The sequence below is a fragment of the Larus michahellis genome, chromosome 3 (genome assembly GCF_964199755.1).
Source record: "Larus michahellis chromosome 3, bLarMic1.1, whole genome shotgun sequence".
Classification (NCBI taxonomy): domain Eukaryota; kingdom Metazoa; phylum Chordata; class Aves; order Charadriiformes; family Laridae; genus Larus; species Larus michahellis.
Genome location: NC_133898.1, coordinates 72,267,482 through 72,285,297, shown reverse-complemented (window position 1 = coordinate 72,285,297; position 17,816 = coordinate 72,267,482). Strand labels below are relative to the sequence as shown.

The 17,816-nt window shown below is 38.0% G+C and overlaps 1 protein-coding gene across 13 annotated transcripts in view; it reads right to left on the bottom strand.

The window, feature by feature from the left end:
• PTPRK (protein tyrosine phosphatase receptor type K) overlaps window positions 1-17,816 on the bottom strand; it is a 417,492-nt gene that overhangs the window by 241,749 nt on the left and 157,927 nt on the right. The window lies entirely within an intron of this gene.

The following is a 17,816-nucleotide window of genomic DNA, read 5'->3' as shown; positions in this document are numbered from 1 at the left end:
TTAATTTCCTAATTTCCCAGTTAAAGCAGAAACTTGCATTTGAGACTGTGACAGTGAAATATTTCTTTTTGAAAGTACTTCTATATCAGAAATGTGTCGTAAAGATGATGAAGCATCAAAAGTAACGGCTGTAGAATATGTCTGTGAAATCGGTAAGATAAACATCAGTCAGAAATGACACAGATCTAGTTTACCCCACCACTGGCCAAGGCCAGTATGTTATATTAACTCAGAAGAGATTTTCCAGATATATTTTTCAAGGATATTTTTAGAGCTTTCAGGCATTGTATCATTAATAAGAAAATAATTAAATACAGAATCTTTGTAGTTTCTTCTATTCGTTTGGAGCAGAAAGCTATAGCTATTCACCTTGTATACGCCGTTTGCAGGGAGAAGTATGAAAGCGCTAGATGCTATTAAGGAGCTGAACAAATAAAACTGGATCAGAGTGGATAAGACACGTTACTGACAAGTCAAGTCAGGCACATCACAGGAAGCTAAAAATCAACCAGACAGAGACTTGGGGGCAAAAACCTCCTCTGTCCCTCTTAAAACCCTTACCTTGAATATACCTACTACAATCTTACTAGTCCTTTTCCCTTCTACCTTCCCTCTAATGATCAATCTGCAAAGACATCTGCTACATTGACTGGCCTTTGAGCAAACAAACTAAAATGAAAAGTCAAACAAAGGAATAATGAATCCTAAATTCAAGAGGAAAGGATGTCTTGCATTCTGAAACAAATCCATTTTATTTTCTTAAATGTTGAAGATTAATACTGAGCAGACATTGTTTGTTTCTTCTACAGGTGTAACTCGTAAGCTATTTCAGTGATTTTGGCTACCAAAATGAGTAATGCTTATAGTCTCTCACATTGTGCATAAATTTATCATTTTTTCTCCACAGAAAGAAGGCGGCAAATATTCACTACCAGAATGAATATTGTCTCTTGAAAGACAGAAATGATCAAGAACCATTCATACTCACATCCCTTGAACTTTTCAGGATAAAGCACGAACTTTTCTTTAAGTTGTTCAGAAAAATAGCTATGAAGCACCAAGAAATTACTATTCATGAAACAGCTTAGGTTTTATAACTAGCAGAACAAACCTTCTCCCACAGCTTCTTTTAATTTGAGACAAATATGTTTAACGTTCCTACAAAATCATTTTCTAACAGATGGATTATTAAACAGCAGAAAAAGATTATATAGATGTATACTAACCTTTCACCTCATAAAATTACAATTTTTATCTACAGTAAGCAGATAAGAGAGAAGGACGTCCTTACTAGTAACCTTCTGAAGATAAACTTCAATCCCAAAACAAACACATTTTACAATCTCTGTTCTCAAGGTTCATCATTCATTATTGTAAGCCATTGTAAGTTATTAAAGAACGTGTCACTGGCAATTACAGCAAAGTCAAAACCTATATTCAAGCTGCCCTTCTTTCCAACAGGGCGGTGAGGACACTGTCCCACCGGTGGATCCATTATATCTGTCTCACAGCATGCTGCATTATGTTCAACATGGTGCTTTTCACTTACATGGTGTTTTATAAAAGATGACAAAGGCGATTCTTAAATGGGCGTAAATTAGGGATTGCAATTGAAATGGTGATTCCCTCCTCACCAGATTCAGGCTTCTGCAGTCGCAGTCAATTATCATCACATTCAGATCACAAAGGTTTGTAGATCATCTGTTGCACTCACCACAAGCCACAAGAAATTCCCAACAGTGAAACACAACTATAACAACCACAGACAAACCTCCCGCAAAAGCCAAGAGTACTTTGCTCCACCACAATAGATACTGAAGGCAGCACCAGCGTCTCTGCAATAAATTCTCTATTGTTTCCTACTGGAAAATCCATGTAAATTTAAATTAGCAAAGAGCACATTTACTTTATGCTCACACTTAAATACATATGCAAAAATATGTATTTTCACAATTCTAAAGAAGAGCTACAAAAATTACCCCTAATTCATTTCTGCGTGAAAAACTACAGGCCTTCATCTGCTTACAGAATTTCTTCTGAATAGCGCCTCACAAAACTTTTAAATAAAGTCACAAATCTAAACTGTAAAGCAAAGTACAACGATATATATACACAGCATCTGTGTACTAGAAGAGAAGAAGGCATCTGATTACAGCATAGTAAAACATTTCTGCATTTAGTAATTGTTGTATAAATATATGCGTACATGTGCTTACAGGTGCCTACACATACATTGAATTTGGACAAGGTATTGATCACACACAATGAACAGGGCATTGTGTCCTAGCAAACATTAACTATGTTTATCCAAGGAATGCTGATAAACTGTCAGATTGTTGGAGGCCATTTTTAGGCAGCAACATTCTCAGATACTCTCTTGTATATTCAGCAACACGGCATTTGGAGCATCGTATAAAATCTGGTGGATTTGACACCTCTTTTGTGAAGACGTGGCAAAATCAAGCTTTCTCTAATTGCTCAACTGACCCACATGGAAGTATTACATTCCTCTCTCCACTCCTTACTGCAGACCCAGTCCTTTTCCACCTAACTCTAGGCTCTCCTCCCCGTGCTTCCTGGCAGCTTTAGATTAATGACTATTGATTGCATGTTTGTATACCTGCACCTGACCTACAGCACTGAGTGAGCTCTTCCACTCCACTAAAGAAACACTCAGTTAACTCAAAGGTACACTGCACAGTATTCTACCAAAATAAAGATGGAGATCCTAAAATAGCTTTCAACGTATGCTTTATATTAATACATCCTTTAATAGCTCCTTAATATTTTTTCCCAGTGTCAGACTTCCGAACAGCCTTCCTAGGAAATAAAAATAAGAGAATTTCAATGAAGAAAGTAATGTGGAGCTCTCTCCTTATTTCTCCTCTCTTCGTTTTTCCTTTCCTCATTACAACCTTCCCTTCTATCAGACACTTCTTGACAGCTTTGTGTTTTCCAGATTCTCTCCTCATCTGCCTCTTGTTCCTGTAGCACTGGGGCTTCACAGAGGCTCTACTAGGTCTTTGTCAGCCTCATTCTTTCCTTTCCCTCTTTTTTTATTATTTTTTTTCCATTTCCTTCCTCCCCTTGAGACTGGGTGCCTGTTATTTTGCCTCAATCAAGAGAAGGCAATGGAAAGTCTAGAAATTATTTTCCATTTGGATATTAACAGCATAAGCTCCTGAAGCTCCTGAAGTATTTAAGTGGGAACAAATTTCTTCCCTCTAAGCATGAACTGTGCAATGGAGTGCGTCACTAGCAGAGCTGAAGATGGAGCACCTTCCATGAGACACACACACAACCTGGACAGCTGCAGCACAACTTACTTATTTTAACAACCCTTCCATTTCCTACCTCTGATGGACCATACTGATATGGTGATGAATCCCAGGAATAAGTGCAGAAAGTATTAGCTCTTTGTCAGTAGACGCTGACTGAAAAGCCATTTGCTACCTTCTCGGAGGAAAAAGTGGAAAACTAGGCAAAATGCAGAGCTCCTCCATCAGAGCGATGTGCTCCATCAGTTGGGCCACATTGCCAAGAACAGCCAAGGAAAAACAAGTATAGCAACTGTTACACTACTGACACCCTCAGGCACTAAAATAGTTATAAACTGAAACATATTTCTACTACTTTTGAAATAGAAAACTAAAATGGTGGGGAAACTTCTGCTGCACTAAGCAAGTTTTTTCCATCAGAGGCAGCTGAGTGAAACACCAGTGCATGAATAAAACAAATGGGACAACAGACTGGAAAGACAAGTATCACAAAGGTATCACAAGGCAACAAAGACATCAAAGATGCAATTAGCAGTAGTCTGAAACTCCAACTGATTAATTGTTCACATCTGGTGTGACGGGCATCACATTTGGTGATGCCCATTACTGTCATGAAAACGGGCATCACCAAATAGGGAGGGGAAGAATACACAGACAATGCCCCCAGGTCGCACTACGGGTAGTTCAAGATTTTTCTTCACTTCCAAAACGCCCACTAGTATGACAGCCCAGTACCTAAAGAATTTCAGGAAGAAAATAGACACAGATTTTACCAGTTATTTGTATCATTCACTTTCTTCAGACTCTCTTCTAATAATCTGTCCCTGATCAGTTTGGAAACCAAAACGCTGTACTTCATTTTGCTGCTGCTTCTTTAACACTTTCTCAACAGATAGTACTTTTCTAAGTTATTCTGCCCATTTCCATTTCACCCACAGATGTAAACTGAACTTACACACCCTTTACACTGTATATAAGAAAGGCAAATTCTACTCTCACGAACAGATTGCGAGGATAAAACTTAACATAGCAATCTGAAAAAAAAAACATTGATAAACAGGATTTCCCTTTGCTTCCAAGTTCTTCAGCCATGCCTTTCAGACCCTCTCTCCATGCAGCTGCAGACCAGATATGCCAACCCAAACCTCAGCCCAAGGTTTCGAGGCTTTCTGACCACATCCCCCTGCTGTTTGGATTCCAGAGGTTCCAAACAGATCTTATCTCCCCATGGTGTTTATACAGCAACAACAATTATATTCTCTCAGTGGAGTGTGTCAGCCCCCTTCTTGCAAACACCCTCCTGTCACAAACCAGGGCTTGAGACATGCCAATTGCAGAAGGCTGATAAAAAGTGTCCATTATTGGAAACCAGATACCAGAACACACACACACTCACATGCAAAACATGCTGTCTCCTGCACTGCACTTTCTCCTCAGCTGTCCTGACCTGAAATGCCAACCATTAAGTTTTACATTTAATCAGTCAAGTTATATTTTGGCTAAGGACACATAACAAATAATATTAAGAGTAACCAAATACCTATGAAATATTAAATACAAAGCACTTGGGAGGTTTAAGGAAAGTGGTGTGATTAGATCTTCTGTTTCATGGTGGTTTAATGTTCCAGAAAGGTTCAGTCAGTCCTGTGTCAGCTGAAGCAGCAAGACTTTATTACTTCTGAAAAGCAATCTGGAACTGTAAACCTGAACAGTAGATTTAGCTCGTTCCCCAGGTTTACTTTAGACCTCAACTCCTGACATTTGAGCACAGCAGCTCTACCCAGATTTAATTCTTTTAAAACAAACACCACACAAAACCTGTCCTTTTTAATTTATTTCATAACATTTACTGCAATTACTTTTGCACACCTTGCTTAGAGAACCATAAATTTGATTCAATAACTTTTATGGCCATCTCCTTTACAGGTAGTAAAGAGAAAATATTTCATTAACTAAGACTAACACCCCAAAATATTGCAAAATATTCAAAGATCACCTTTACATTATCAGCATTTGCTGATAACTATAACCCAGTGATATTCCAGAGGGCAGTTTCTCCTCTACAATTTGAATGGGAAATAACCAGTGTACTTTGGCAAAAGCCGATTTCAAAGTATTCAAAGCGTTGCTAGTCCCTCCCTTACAGGGATTAATGTTTAATAATGGCAAACACGACATATTGAGTAAGAGTCATTTTGTCCTTTGGCACATCCAGCTATCCTTGGCTTAAGTTTAGTCAATCCTGTGCACAAAAACAAAGTCAAACATCACGGTCCTGACAAAAGTAAGTGATGAATAAGGACAATACAAACTAAAAGAAGAAAAAACTGTGTGATCCATCTCTGTGCTATAAACAGGTCTTTCGGATGTGAAAAAATTCAAGGTATTTGTAGAACAATAAATTCAGTGGATGTCAGAATATCTAGGCAACTCAGGTGCCACTCATCTTGTGCCTGAAAGGTATGTAGAACAATCCCTTCCTAACAGTCATGACCTCTTTTCCTCCTTCTTCTTTATCTTTTACTGCCCTACTGTAAGTTGTTGAATGCCTCAATGCTTAAATCCAGGATGAACTTCTGAGAAAAATGCTTTCATTGTAAGCTCAGCAGTTTATTATGTATGCGTCTGGATCTCAACACACACGCATGCATGCACACAAAGATTTTTTTCCCCCCCTAACTGTCTTGTTGCCACTATCGCTGGCAACATAAAAGCTTTCAAGACACTGTAAGAGACCTTCAAGAAAGAGTTCCATGTTTGTTCTTTAAACTTCCTCCACACACTATATTAAGGCCTACAGGAGAAAAAGTGTGTTCTCACCACAACTAACTTTCTGAATATATGGAAACGTTAACAGTATATAAAATTTGAGCATGATTTATTCATAGCGGGATATTTTAAAAACGTCTTGGTTCAACCCACAGAACACTTTATATCTTGTAGAGCTTTAAAGCACACTTCTAACAAACTGCAAAACCCAGAGATCTAGAAGCATCTCTCACTATGCCTCAAATACCACCCTGCCGCTATTACAAGTTAAAGGTATACAAAAATAGATAAGCTGAACATATATTGAAAGGCTATTTTTGACCCTTATGAAAGAAACTAACTAAACACATACTTATCTGTAATGAAAACACGTAAGAAATACAAAGAGCTGCTTTGTAATGACCAAACATTTTAATTTAAAAGGGGGAAAACCCAGAAGCATCATGAAAGTGAATGCTCCTGACACAGAATGATTATTTCCATGCGGCTTTTCTTCAGCAGACCACTGTGTGATTAAGTTACTCCAGCATCTCATGCTTTTATTAGCTTACAGAGCTCTAACTAAACCATTACACCAACTAGCCTGCAAAAAACAGTTCATTCATTCTGGAGATACACTTTGATGTACTTCCTCCAGTGCATCCTGAAACATATGCTCTTAAAAATCCATACATCAACAACTGTAAATATTTATTATGTAGTCTCAGTTGTCCAATTTTTATTTAGTTTCAAACCCTTCTTCTACTCAGTGAACAGCAGAGGAGCTAATCAAAGGATAAACCAGAAAAAAATCCAGGGTTTAGGTTTTTGGAGGTTTTGTGTGGGTTTTTTTTTTTCACACTTTCCAACAGTGCTTTTACTGAAAAAAGATAATGAGTGGATTGGATAAAAATTGTCACTGCAGCAACGGTTCTTAAAATTGATGCAATGTGAAATCAAGCTCACAGCAGTTAGCTGAAATGAAGTTTCTTAGTGCACGTGGCCTGAGGAAAGTGAAAATAAAGAAATGGAATATTACACCTATGGACATTTTCATGTCATCTCTGAAAACTAACCAGTGAAGAGTGTATTCCAATACTTACATCTGAGAAAGACTATTACTCGTGTCAGGTAAGAGTATATAGACAAGCACATGCTATGCTTTACACAATGTGTAAAAGTTGAGAAAAACACCACTTTAACAGCCCTGTTTATAACAAGGGCTACCACCACAGATTGATACAATTTTACACTTAAACTAAACTACATGAAAGCAACGACTACTGTACTAATAGGCGGATTTACAATGTTCTTTTAATATTTAAACAAGATCTAACACATTCAAAAATGAACACTTCTTATACCGAATTCACAGAGTCTTTCATTTGTTGTCTCTTTTGACTTAGCTGACTTTTTGACCAGTAAGACCAAAGCGAAAAGAAACACCTAGGCCATTGATGAATAGATTTGGCAATAAAATGAGGTCAGGTTACTTGACAATTTCTTATCACTGACAAACCAAAGGGTAGCATCCCTTTTCATAGGTTCATGCCCAAACCAGTTGTAGTAAGTCACTTCACGAAAAAGACATTTCAGAAAACAATAAGAGGCACCACTGTACTCAAGTTGATATCTTTGTATATACGTTTACTTAATTAAAATCAAGTCAAAGTACACATACAGAGATGTAGAATCATAGAATCATTTAGGCTGGAAAAGACCTTTAAGTCCATCGAGCCCAACTGCTAACTACCACTGCCAAGTCGACCACTAAGCCATCTACACCTCCAGGCATGGTGACTCAACAACTTCCCTGGGAAGCTTCTTCCAATGCTTGATAACCCTTTCAGTGAAGAAATTTTTCCTAATGTCCAATCTAAACCTCCCCTGGAGCAACTTGAGGCCATTTCCTCTTGTCCTATCCCTTGTCACCAGGGAGAAGAGACCAACCCCCACCTCTCTACAGCCTCCTTTCAGGTAGTTGTAGAGGGTGATAAGGTCTCCCCTCAGCCTCCTTTTCTCCAGACTGAACAACCCCAGCTCCCTCAGCCACTCCTCGTAAGACTTGTGGTCTAGACATTTCACCAGCTTTGTTGCCCTTCTCTGTATGCACTCCAGCACCTCAATGTCTTTCTTTTAGTAAGGGGTCCAAAATTGAACACAGTACTCGAGGTGCAGCCTCACCAGTGCCACGCACAGGGGGATGATCACTTCCTTAGTCCTGCTGGCCACACTATTTCTGATACAAGCCAGGATGCTGTTGGCCACCTTGGCACACTGCTGGCTCATATTCAGCTGGCTGTTGATCAACACCCCCCAGGTCCTTTTCTGCCAGGCAGCTCTCCAGCCACTCTTCCCCAAGCCTGTAGCACTGCATGGGGTTGTTGTGACCCCAGTGCAGGACCTGGCACTTGGCCTTGCTGAATCTCATACCATTGGCCTCGGCCAATCGATCCAGCCTGTCCAGATCCCTCTATAGAGCCTTCCTACCCTCAAGCAGATCAACATTGCTGCCCAACATGGTGTCGTCTGCAAACTTACTGAGGGTGGACTGGATCCCCTCCTCCAGATCATTGATAAAGATACTGATCAGAACTGGCCCCAATACTGAGCCCTGCAGAATGACAATTGTGACTGGCTGACAACTGGATTTAACTCCATTCACCACAACTCTTCGGGCCCAGCCATCCAGCCAGTTTTTTACCCAGCAAAGAGTACGCCCACCCAAGCCATGAGCAGCCAGTTTCCCCAGGAGAATACTGGGGGAAAACAGTGTCAAAGGCTTTACTAAAGTCTCGGTAGACAAATGTACAAATTACTTCCCCAAACCATCATCATCTTCTTTTCTTTCCCCCTCCAAAGTTTCCCCAACCATCTCTTCTCTCTCTCCTTCTTCCCCTTTCTGTAAAGAATAAAGTATCTTTTGCTATCCTCTGTAAAAGATCTTCAATGATAGTAATTTGATTCCTTCTATTTCAAGTGTTCCACTTCATTCACGAAAAGTCATGAGACTTCTATCCAAGGATACTGATACTTTTTTCAAACAGATATGTGAAAGCTTCTTACATAGACAATATCTTCATTTTTAAGACAGTACAGTCAAAATAAAGCCAGAAGCTGAAAGCGTCCCACAGCTAGCACTAGAAGTCTGGAATAGAAACCTAAATTACTTAAGCCAAAATAAATCCTTATTCTTCAGTCACATGCTTATCTGAAAGCATACACTGAGGCATGAGCCTGTGCATAAAAGTTAAGCATCTTTGCTGAAAAAGGGCATGAAATCCTGCTTCTTAACTACTATGCCATATTTTCTCCTTGGGAAGTGGGAAAGTCTTGTAATTCATCATTTGTGATGTCATTGCCAGCAAAGCATATGCTTTGTCTGGTCTAACCAGTAAGACCAATTTACCTTAGAGGCACTTTTCAAAGACACATGTAGCTAAATACGCCACTGAAATAAAAAGTCTTCAGTGTTTACTCGGCAAAATTCTAAACGACTGAGCGATCAGTTCACTAAGCGACTTCAGCAAATCCAGCAATTGCATACATCTCCCAGAACAAAGCTCTTAATCCAGTACTAAAAGACAAAATAAAACACATGTAAAACAAAAAGCCACATGCACACAGTATGTCTGAACAGCAGACAAGCATTTATTGGCAGTCTTGCTGTGGTGTTAATAAAAGTATCTTGCTAAGCCTCACTTGTACACCTACAGCAAAGTCTCAAAGAATTTGAAGTAATTTTTTCCCTTCTCCTACACTGCCTGTTGTGCAACTCCTCTTGACATGACACAAGGATGACCACATTCTCCACTTCTTCGCCAGTGTTACACAGTTACTTATTCAAAATCTCCATTTACATCTATCGCCCTTTGCCCTTATCTTGGATATATTTGCAGCCATCACTTGTTTGTTTTCTAGTCCCACCTGCCTGAACTACACAGCTCTGCACATACAGGACCTTTAACTTATCTTTTCTACTCGTTCTGATTTTGCATTTATTTTCCATGCTCACATCCACCAAACATGACAAAGCTTCTTAAGACAGGTCTGAACTCTGACTTTCTCAGCTGGATAGGGAGTAGTTTCCCAGGCTAAGGCTTGAAAATGCAGCCTGGCATGCTGCTGCTGATAGATAGGGCAGGACTTGCTAAAGCAGCAGGTTTGCTGCTTTGCCCACAGAAATGGAGAATGTACATGATTTGTACGTGGAAACATGAGATTCCTTGTATCCTGGGCCTATTGTCTCATATATATGTATATATATGTGTGTGTGTGTGTATATATATATATATATATAAAAAAATTGTTAGGAATGCACTGAAGTCTTTTTATGACAAATGAGCAGTTCTTAAAAAAAAAATTCAGTCTGTGTTTCAAAAATAAGCACCGCACTACAGGCAAGGAAATAATCTTTCTTAGCCTAGATCTAGCACATTTTGCCAACTTGAGATAAATGTACTGAACTTAGCTGTGACACTAACTTAATACTGATTTTTTAAAAACTCTCTTATATACAGATTTAAAAAAAAAAACAAAACGAGCATAAAGAGGAAGTGGTCAGTTGGTGTTACTATAGCAGCAAAGAATCCATGAAGTTCTCTCTTCTTTCCAGAAAAAGCCAAAATCCTCTCATTTAAAATGAAAACCAAACTGCCAGAGTTATTGGGTTAGGGACTGCTATGAGTAAAATTGTATAGTCTGAAAAGATTTACAGAACTGCACAATAATCACTACAAAGGCATTAAAAAAAAACCAAACAAAAAAACCCAAAAAAACCAAACAAAAAAAAAAAAAAAAAACCCAAAAAAAACCCAACCCCAAACAGCTAGAAAAGACGCTAAATGGAAAGCAATCACATTGATGTAAAGCCTTTCAAAAGTAGAGCCCAAGTAAAAATCTAAAGATATCCACCCATGCTTGATGCACCAAAGCACCTGTGTTACCAGAAGTACATAATTATTCTTGAAAATAAAGAGTACGTTAGAATAAAGAGTATTTTTATCATAAAAGAATTCACAAGGCCTGTATCTAAGAGAGCTATTATTTTATCTGGTAACATTTACCTATAAGTGATGCAGTTCTTAGAGTGCTATAAATATACATATGCATATTAATGACCACATTATCAGTTAAGTGACTGAAGTCTGTTCAGTTGTTGGCTTTGCTCTTGGTTTTAAATCTCAGAATCATACTCTGTGAAGAATAGCTCATAATCTGTCTGGAGTACCACCTATCCAGAAGCATTCCTCCTTAGATCTAAGAAGGTACAATGTGTACGCTTCAGAATATACCGCAAGCAAACAAATACGTGTTTATTTTACTGGCATCATTTTGTTGGTTTCAGTCTTTACTTCACAATATCAGGCTGCTCACATTTCTGTAATGCTTCTTTTGAATCACTGTCATTTATGTTACACATTTTCACTTTGTAAATAAGATACTTGCTGCTATAATAATGTGACGGCTATGAATCAATAAAATATAAATCTATTTTATACAAATCAAAGAGGCATCACATGTCAATGACTGCAAAGAGCACTGCCTAGCATTTTCATTTTCAGCCCACCCACGAAGATCACACACAGCTTAGACTCTGCAACCTCATACAGTCTTCAATTCAAGCCTATTTGTTGTAAACTACTACTTTTCAGGAGACAGCTAGTGCTCTTTTTCTATTTTTTACATTCCATACATAAAGAATTTTTTTTTGCCTTCATTATGTTCCTCATGCCTGTCTGTTTTCCAGTCCATGACGCAAGAGACGAACTCATTCATTCTTTCTTCCCTGAAAGCCGAGTCCTTCCCCGGCAGGGAAGAGCAGCTGGTTTTGTCCAGGTGGTGAGAGTTGGCTCTCTTTTTTTCCAGCACTAGCATCTGTACCGTCAGGATGGTGTGCAAAGTGCAGAATGAGAAACTAATAAAATTAAACATACAAATGTTGTCATGAATGTAACACAAGTCTAGAACTGAACATGCTGATGCTAACATAATCCCATAAAGAAATTAACAGAATTATTTCTGTATGTAATCATTTCATAAATATTTGCTCCACTGCTTCCAACTATAAAACCTTGTATGAGCTTCCCCTTTCCAGTTCACCCAAGACTGAGCAGGCAAAATTTTCTGCAGCAAATAATTGCCCTTGGGTGCCTCCAGCAGTGGTGCACGAGGCTCCATACATGAAATGCAGGGTCAATATAAAGAATTATCATTCCACCTACAAACACTGTTCATGAAAGGGCAGAAGAGTGAATACACACCCTTCTAAAAGTTTCCAAATCCAAATCATAGTTGCTTTTGCATATCCAAGACCTTCCTTAATTGAGAATGTTCTACAAGAAAACAGTACTTCCAGGATTACCATTTTGTATGTTACTGTCTCCTCACATAAAAACAACTCAGGTAGATAAAGGTGCTGTAAGTAGACTTGTTTCTATAGATTCATAGAATAATTTAGGTTGGAAGGGACCTCTAGAGATCACCTAGTCCAACCATCTGCTCAAAGCAAGACAACTTCAAAGTTAAGTCCACAAGCAACCTGACTATGCAATCAAGTTTTGGGAGGTATTTCATGGCTACTCCAGCCTACTCAGTCCAGTGCTTAACTACTCATTTTTCCTTACATCCAGTCAGAAACTTCTAACTACTGCCTCTTACCCTTTTATCATGTACGCCTCAGAAGACAGCTCCATCTTCTCTTTAACATCCTTTAGGCAATAGTTTCAAGGTCAACACCAGGAACTTGAGATATTTCTATCTATTTGGCTTGCAGCTTGCTTTTCCGCATACTTTTGGAAGGTATGCTATATAGCTCTATCCTTATCCACATAGACATACACTTCATGAAAGCCAGTCACAGAAAGAGGAGCAGAGAGTCAGAATCCAATTCTACCCACAAGAAAAAGGAAGTCTGTCATCCAGAGATTTCTAATTATTATGAGGAGAGATACCAAGGTCTATAAATTTTTAAATAACATTTGCCCTCTTAGGCAGCAGTTCTGTGGTTTCCATCTTCTATCTAATGAGAGGTATGTTTCCCTAGCCAGAGTATGCTGTCAACAAGATGACAGTGAGAAAATCTGATGACATCTATGCATTTTTTCCCCTCTCAGTACGATTATTTATGGGACACTAAATGATGGTTCCCATCATTTTATTGCTTTGCCTTTCAGGGTCAAAACGGTTAAAACAGAAGATCAAAAACTATAGTCCTTCAAGAAGACTTCTTTAATGTACTGAAGAAAAAAGTTAGGAAGAGCGGATGACATTCAGCAACATGGATGGTATTTGATATCTGAAGACTCCTTTGGATTAGAACTTATTCTGAAGTATTTGAAAGTTGAATAGGTTGAATAGCTTTGCCTTTCCTCTATACTGCTTAAAACCAAAAACATACACTAAACTATTCTCATTTGTATGAAATACCTGTGGCATTGGTCTCTCTTACCTCTGTATGTCAAAATTTTATGAAAGATGCTATCCTATAATGCACTTTCCAAAGCAGAAGCTCAAAAATTCTTCTGTTTTGACCCAAAATATGATTTTCATTGTCAAAATGCGAGTTCCAAAATTAAATAATTCTAACATTTCTCTTCATATTTTGATGAACATTATTACATTTATTCATAAACCTATGAGTCAGTCGACTGTTGTTAAAGTTATCAAACATAAAACAGGCAAAAAAAAAAGATTGAACGAAATTGTTCAATATTTTGTACTACTAGACCAAAAAAGTATTTATAGGAGAGTTTACCTGATGTACCATAAACGGTAAGAAAATACTCTTTTCTCCAATTGTTATGACATATACATTTCATGAAACTACATGTTCACCATATTTCCTGCTCTTTAAGGGTCTTTTCCTATCCTGAAAGTTTGGGGACTTGTTTTTCTTTTTTCAGTTCCCTTTTTTTAAAAAAAAAAATCAAAACAAAATACCAAACTTAGTTTACATAGCTGTATGGCAGGCACTGTTTCAAAATAGTCAAAAAAAGCTGCTATTAGAACTAGTCCCATAATGCTTTCTACTTCATTCTTTATGTATTATTCCTCTCTTAGCAACTCCTAATGTTTTATTTTTCTTTATGATTACCTTTTTGAACAATGAGATTTCACAGAACCGTCCACAATGACTCTAATCTCTCTTTCCTCCTGGCAGCAGTTTCTTCGCCATCATCCGTGATCATCATGAGATACAAATTATTCATTGGAATTCCCCCTCAAACCCACCATTTATTCTGTAATATTTTTATTATTAGGTTTATGTGGCTCACTCTTGTCCTGGAAGAGACTCTTTTGCATATCTTTGTAGACAATTTTAGTTATGACTATCCAAAATAATTTTGAATGATCTAAAAAAGATCACCGTTTGCTTAACCATCCATTTTCTAATTCATTTGTGAAGATGCTGAACTGCACAGCTTCCAGAACAGATCTTTTCAAAACTCTAATATCAGCTTTTCTCTCACCTTCCCAACCTACGACCACAAATTTTACTTGTACCCATAATTTCCTTTTTATAGGCAACTGACCTTAAGTTGTCTTTTTTACTCACTTCACAAGCAATTATAGGCCTTGGCAAAGAAACTTTACTGCAAACATTTCAAGTCAAATCTCTGAAAATATCAACTGAATCATCCTTACGCATTTCCTCACACTATTCTTTTCTATGAACACAAGAATCTATAAGAAATAACTTATTTCCATAAAGTGGATAAAGACTTTGGTATACTCCATTTTTGTATACTTAATTCATGTCTTAGCTATTTGTACTGGCTCTGGTGAGGATGGAGTTAATTTTCTTCATACCAGCTCATATTGTGCTGCATTTTGGATTTGTGACCAAAATAGTGTTGATAACACAGGGATGTTTTTGCTATTGCTGAGCAGTGCTTACACAGCATCACGGCTTTCTGTTGCTCACGCTGCCCCACTAGCAAGTCACCTGGGGGTGAGCAAGAGGTTTGGAGGGGGCACGGCCAGGACAGCTGACCCCAACTGACCAAAGGGATATTCTATATCATATGACATCGTGCTCAGCAACAAATACTGGGGGAAAGGAGAAGGAAGGGGGGGAAAAGGAGGGGGGGAAGTGGTTTTATTTTAATTTCAGTCATTAATGTTTTGGGCTTTGTGTGTTACTGTTTTACATTCTCACTTCCTTTTTTATTACTCTCATTAGGACATGACTTGCACTGTTTAAAAGATGTCCTCTTTCTTGTAATAGTCACCTTCACCCCGGTCTTAAAGTCACAACAGCTTTTGGTTTTAGTGATGTCGGGATGTTTTTGGTCCTCTTACATTTATTCTTCCTGACCCTCTAACTCAGGAGGGCTGTTTCATGTTATCTGCAATTGCTTTAACCTTCCAGCTGCTCCTTTCGATGTATTTTTTTGTTTTGCTGTAGAAAGGTCTCACTCACAGAATGCAACAGCATCACTCCTATTGAATAGCTGCAGAGATAATCGTAACTTGAATTTTCCTCTGCTAGACAGAGGCTTCTTGTCAGTAGGTTTCCCAACTAGTCACCTCAAGGAATAACCATTCATAGAAGTGAAACCTTACTCTCCGCATTGCACTTTAACATCTACCCCACCAACCAGTATTACTGGCTCTGTATATCCCATTAGCAGTAACCACGCTGGCCAGGTTGGTACTACAGTCCTAGGATAATATTTCTCCTCATCAGGTTCATAATGTCTTTCACTTTTTGAAGGGGCTTCTCTGAAAAATCATTATTTTAATGCTTTTATGAAGCTGACTCCAATTTTTAAGAGCTTGATTCTACCCTGTGAACAAACTGGTGCAGAACCCCTGCACCCAGTTACACTCCTTCAGTGAGTTATTTGCTTAGGACCAAAAGATTCTTCCAATATCTCCATAAGGACAGACAGAATAGTACTGGAGTATTTCTTAGAGCGTTTAATTCTTTTCATCCTCTGCATATCTTACCCTTTATTAAAGCTTTACTAAAGAAACAAAAAGTAGAAATGAACCTACGGATTCAGCAGAAAAGAAGATTCTGAACTTGTCAGAAAACTCAGGGAAAAAAACCCACTCTTATGTGAAGTCACACTAATTAAAAAAAATACCAATTAAGTGTACTTTTGCCTTCATTTTAACAAAAAAAAATATTCCCCAATTAAGTGTACTTTATCTTCATTTTAACAAAACCCTTAGCAACTAAACATTGTAAAACTTGGTTGCTATGACAGAGATTATTATAATTAATATGGTTGGAAGCAAAATAAAAACTGCTGTGCACTGGAGAAGGTATCATAACAGGCCACAATGATAAAAGGTCATTAGATACTGTAGCTAATAATAATTAACTTTTCTGAAAGTTCCCAAGAGAAGCTGTTTTTTGATTGTTTTACTCTCTAACATTCCTCGAATCACAAGTGAAGCTTAAACTATAACTATGGACTTGACATCTCATCTACCACAAGCAAGACAAAACAGCTGTCTACTGCAAAACTCTGGTTTTCAGTCCTTCAAGTAGTCTTCAAGGAATAGGAATGCAATTCCCCCATATTTAACAAATTGGCTTCATCATTGGGAGTTGCGTCTCTTTACATTCTAATATGAAAAACATACTTAAAGCTGTCTTTTGAAAACTTACAGAAGAAGCTGTTAATTATAGCTTATTCCATATCAGCTTTCCCATCTTTACCACATGGTAATTGCTACTTCCAAATGTTTTTAAACGTCTTCAGGTTTTTAAAAATAATTTAAATAACTAATTTAAAAAAAAAATCATCTTTAGCTAGTAGTGGTTACTATTAGGGTAGTTACTAGAGAGTAATAGTAACTCTGAATGATATCAATTTGAACATCAAATTGGAAAGTGAAGACTACGTTTAGAAACAATGACATGACATACAGTGAAAATTATTTTTCCAGACCAATATATACAATTTGGTATCAACATGACCTAGGAGATTTAGATGAATTTTTGAGAGTAACCAGTCAAACTGCGTTGGGAAGCCCATTTAATCAGTGAGCAAGGTTTTGAAAGTGAGCACTCTAAGGTAAACGGTGACCGACATGGATTGATTAAAGGGATCTCTGTGACACAGCACATATAACAAGTGACTCTTTTTTTTTTAAGTTAACACCAAATGATCAGTTTTTAATATATAAGACCATAACATAGCATTGTTTTTCTTTCTGAAACCCAAGAACACATCCCTAGTTGTTCCAAAAACACTGTAAAGAAGTACTAGATAATAGAGATGCTATTCATAGGTTATTTTCAGATCCTTCATATATATTTGGTTTTTATCAAGTGTCTGTATTGCAACTATTTGTAATTTTCAGCTTTTGATCATGTTAAGAAACACTTGGAATTCACAGATAGGTAAAAGTAAATGTTTGGAGTGGGCTACTAAATTACAACACAAAAACTTCAAAGGCAAAAAAAAATTACTTTCCTGAAATTTTGATAGCTTTGGCAACATTGTAACAAGCAGCTGACACACCACACACACCCCCCATTAGCACCTTCCCACCAGCAAGGGCAGGTTTCCCTCTTAATCTCACTGCTCCTGCCTGCACAGATGACTTCTTGCCTTCTGCCAGCAACAAAGCATCTCTGCTCTACTGACTTTTTTATTGCAGCGATAGGGTTTTTTTCTGCCAGGCCAGCAGCTTAAACCACTTGGTTGACCCAATGAGTCCCAAAGCATGCAGAGCATGAGCTGTGGCCCTGCACAGCCACAAAGAGGGGAGAAACCCTCATGGGGATCCGGGACTGGCAAAAGTGCCTTCGCCTCTCCTCGAGCCCTG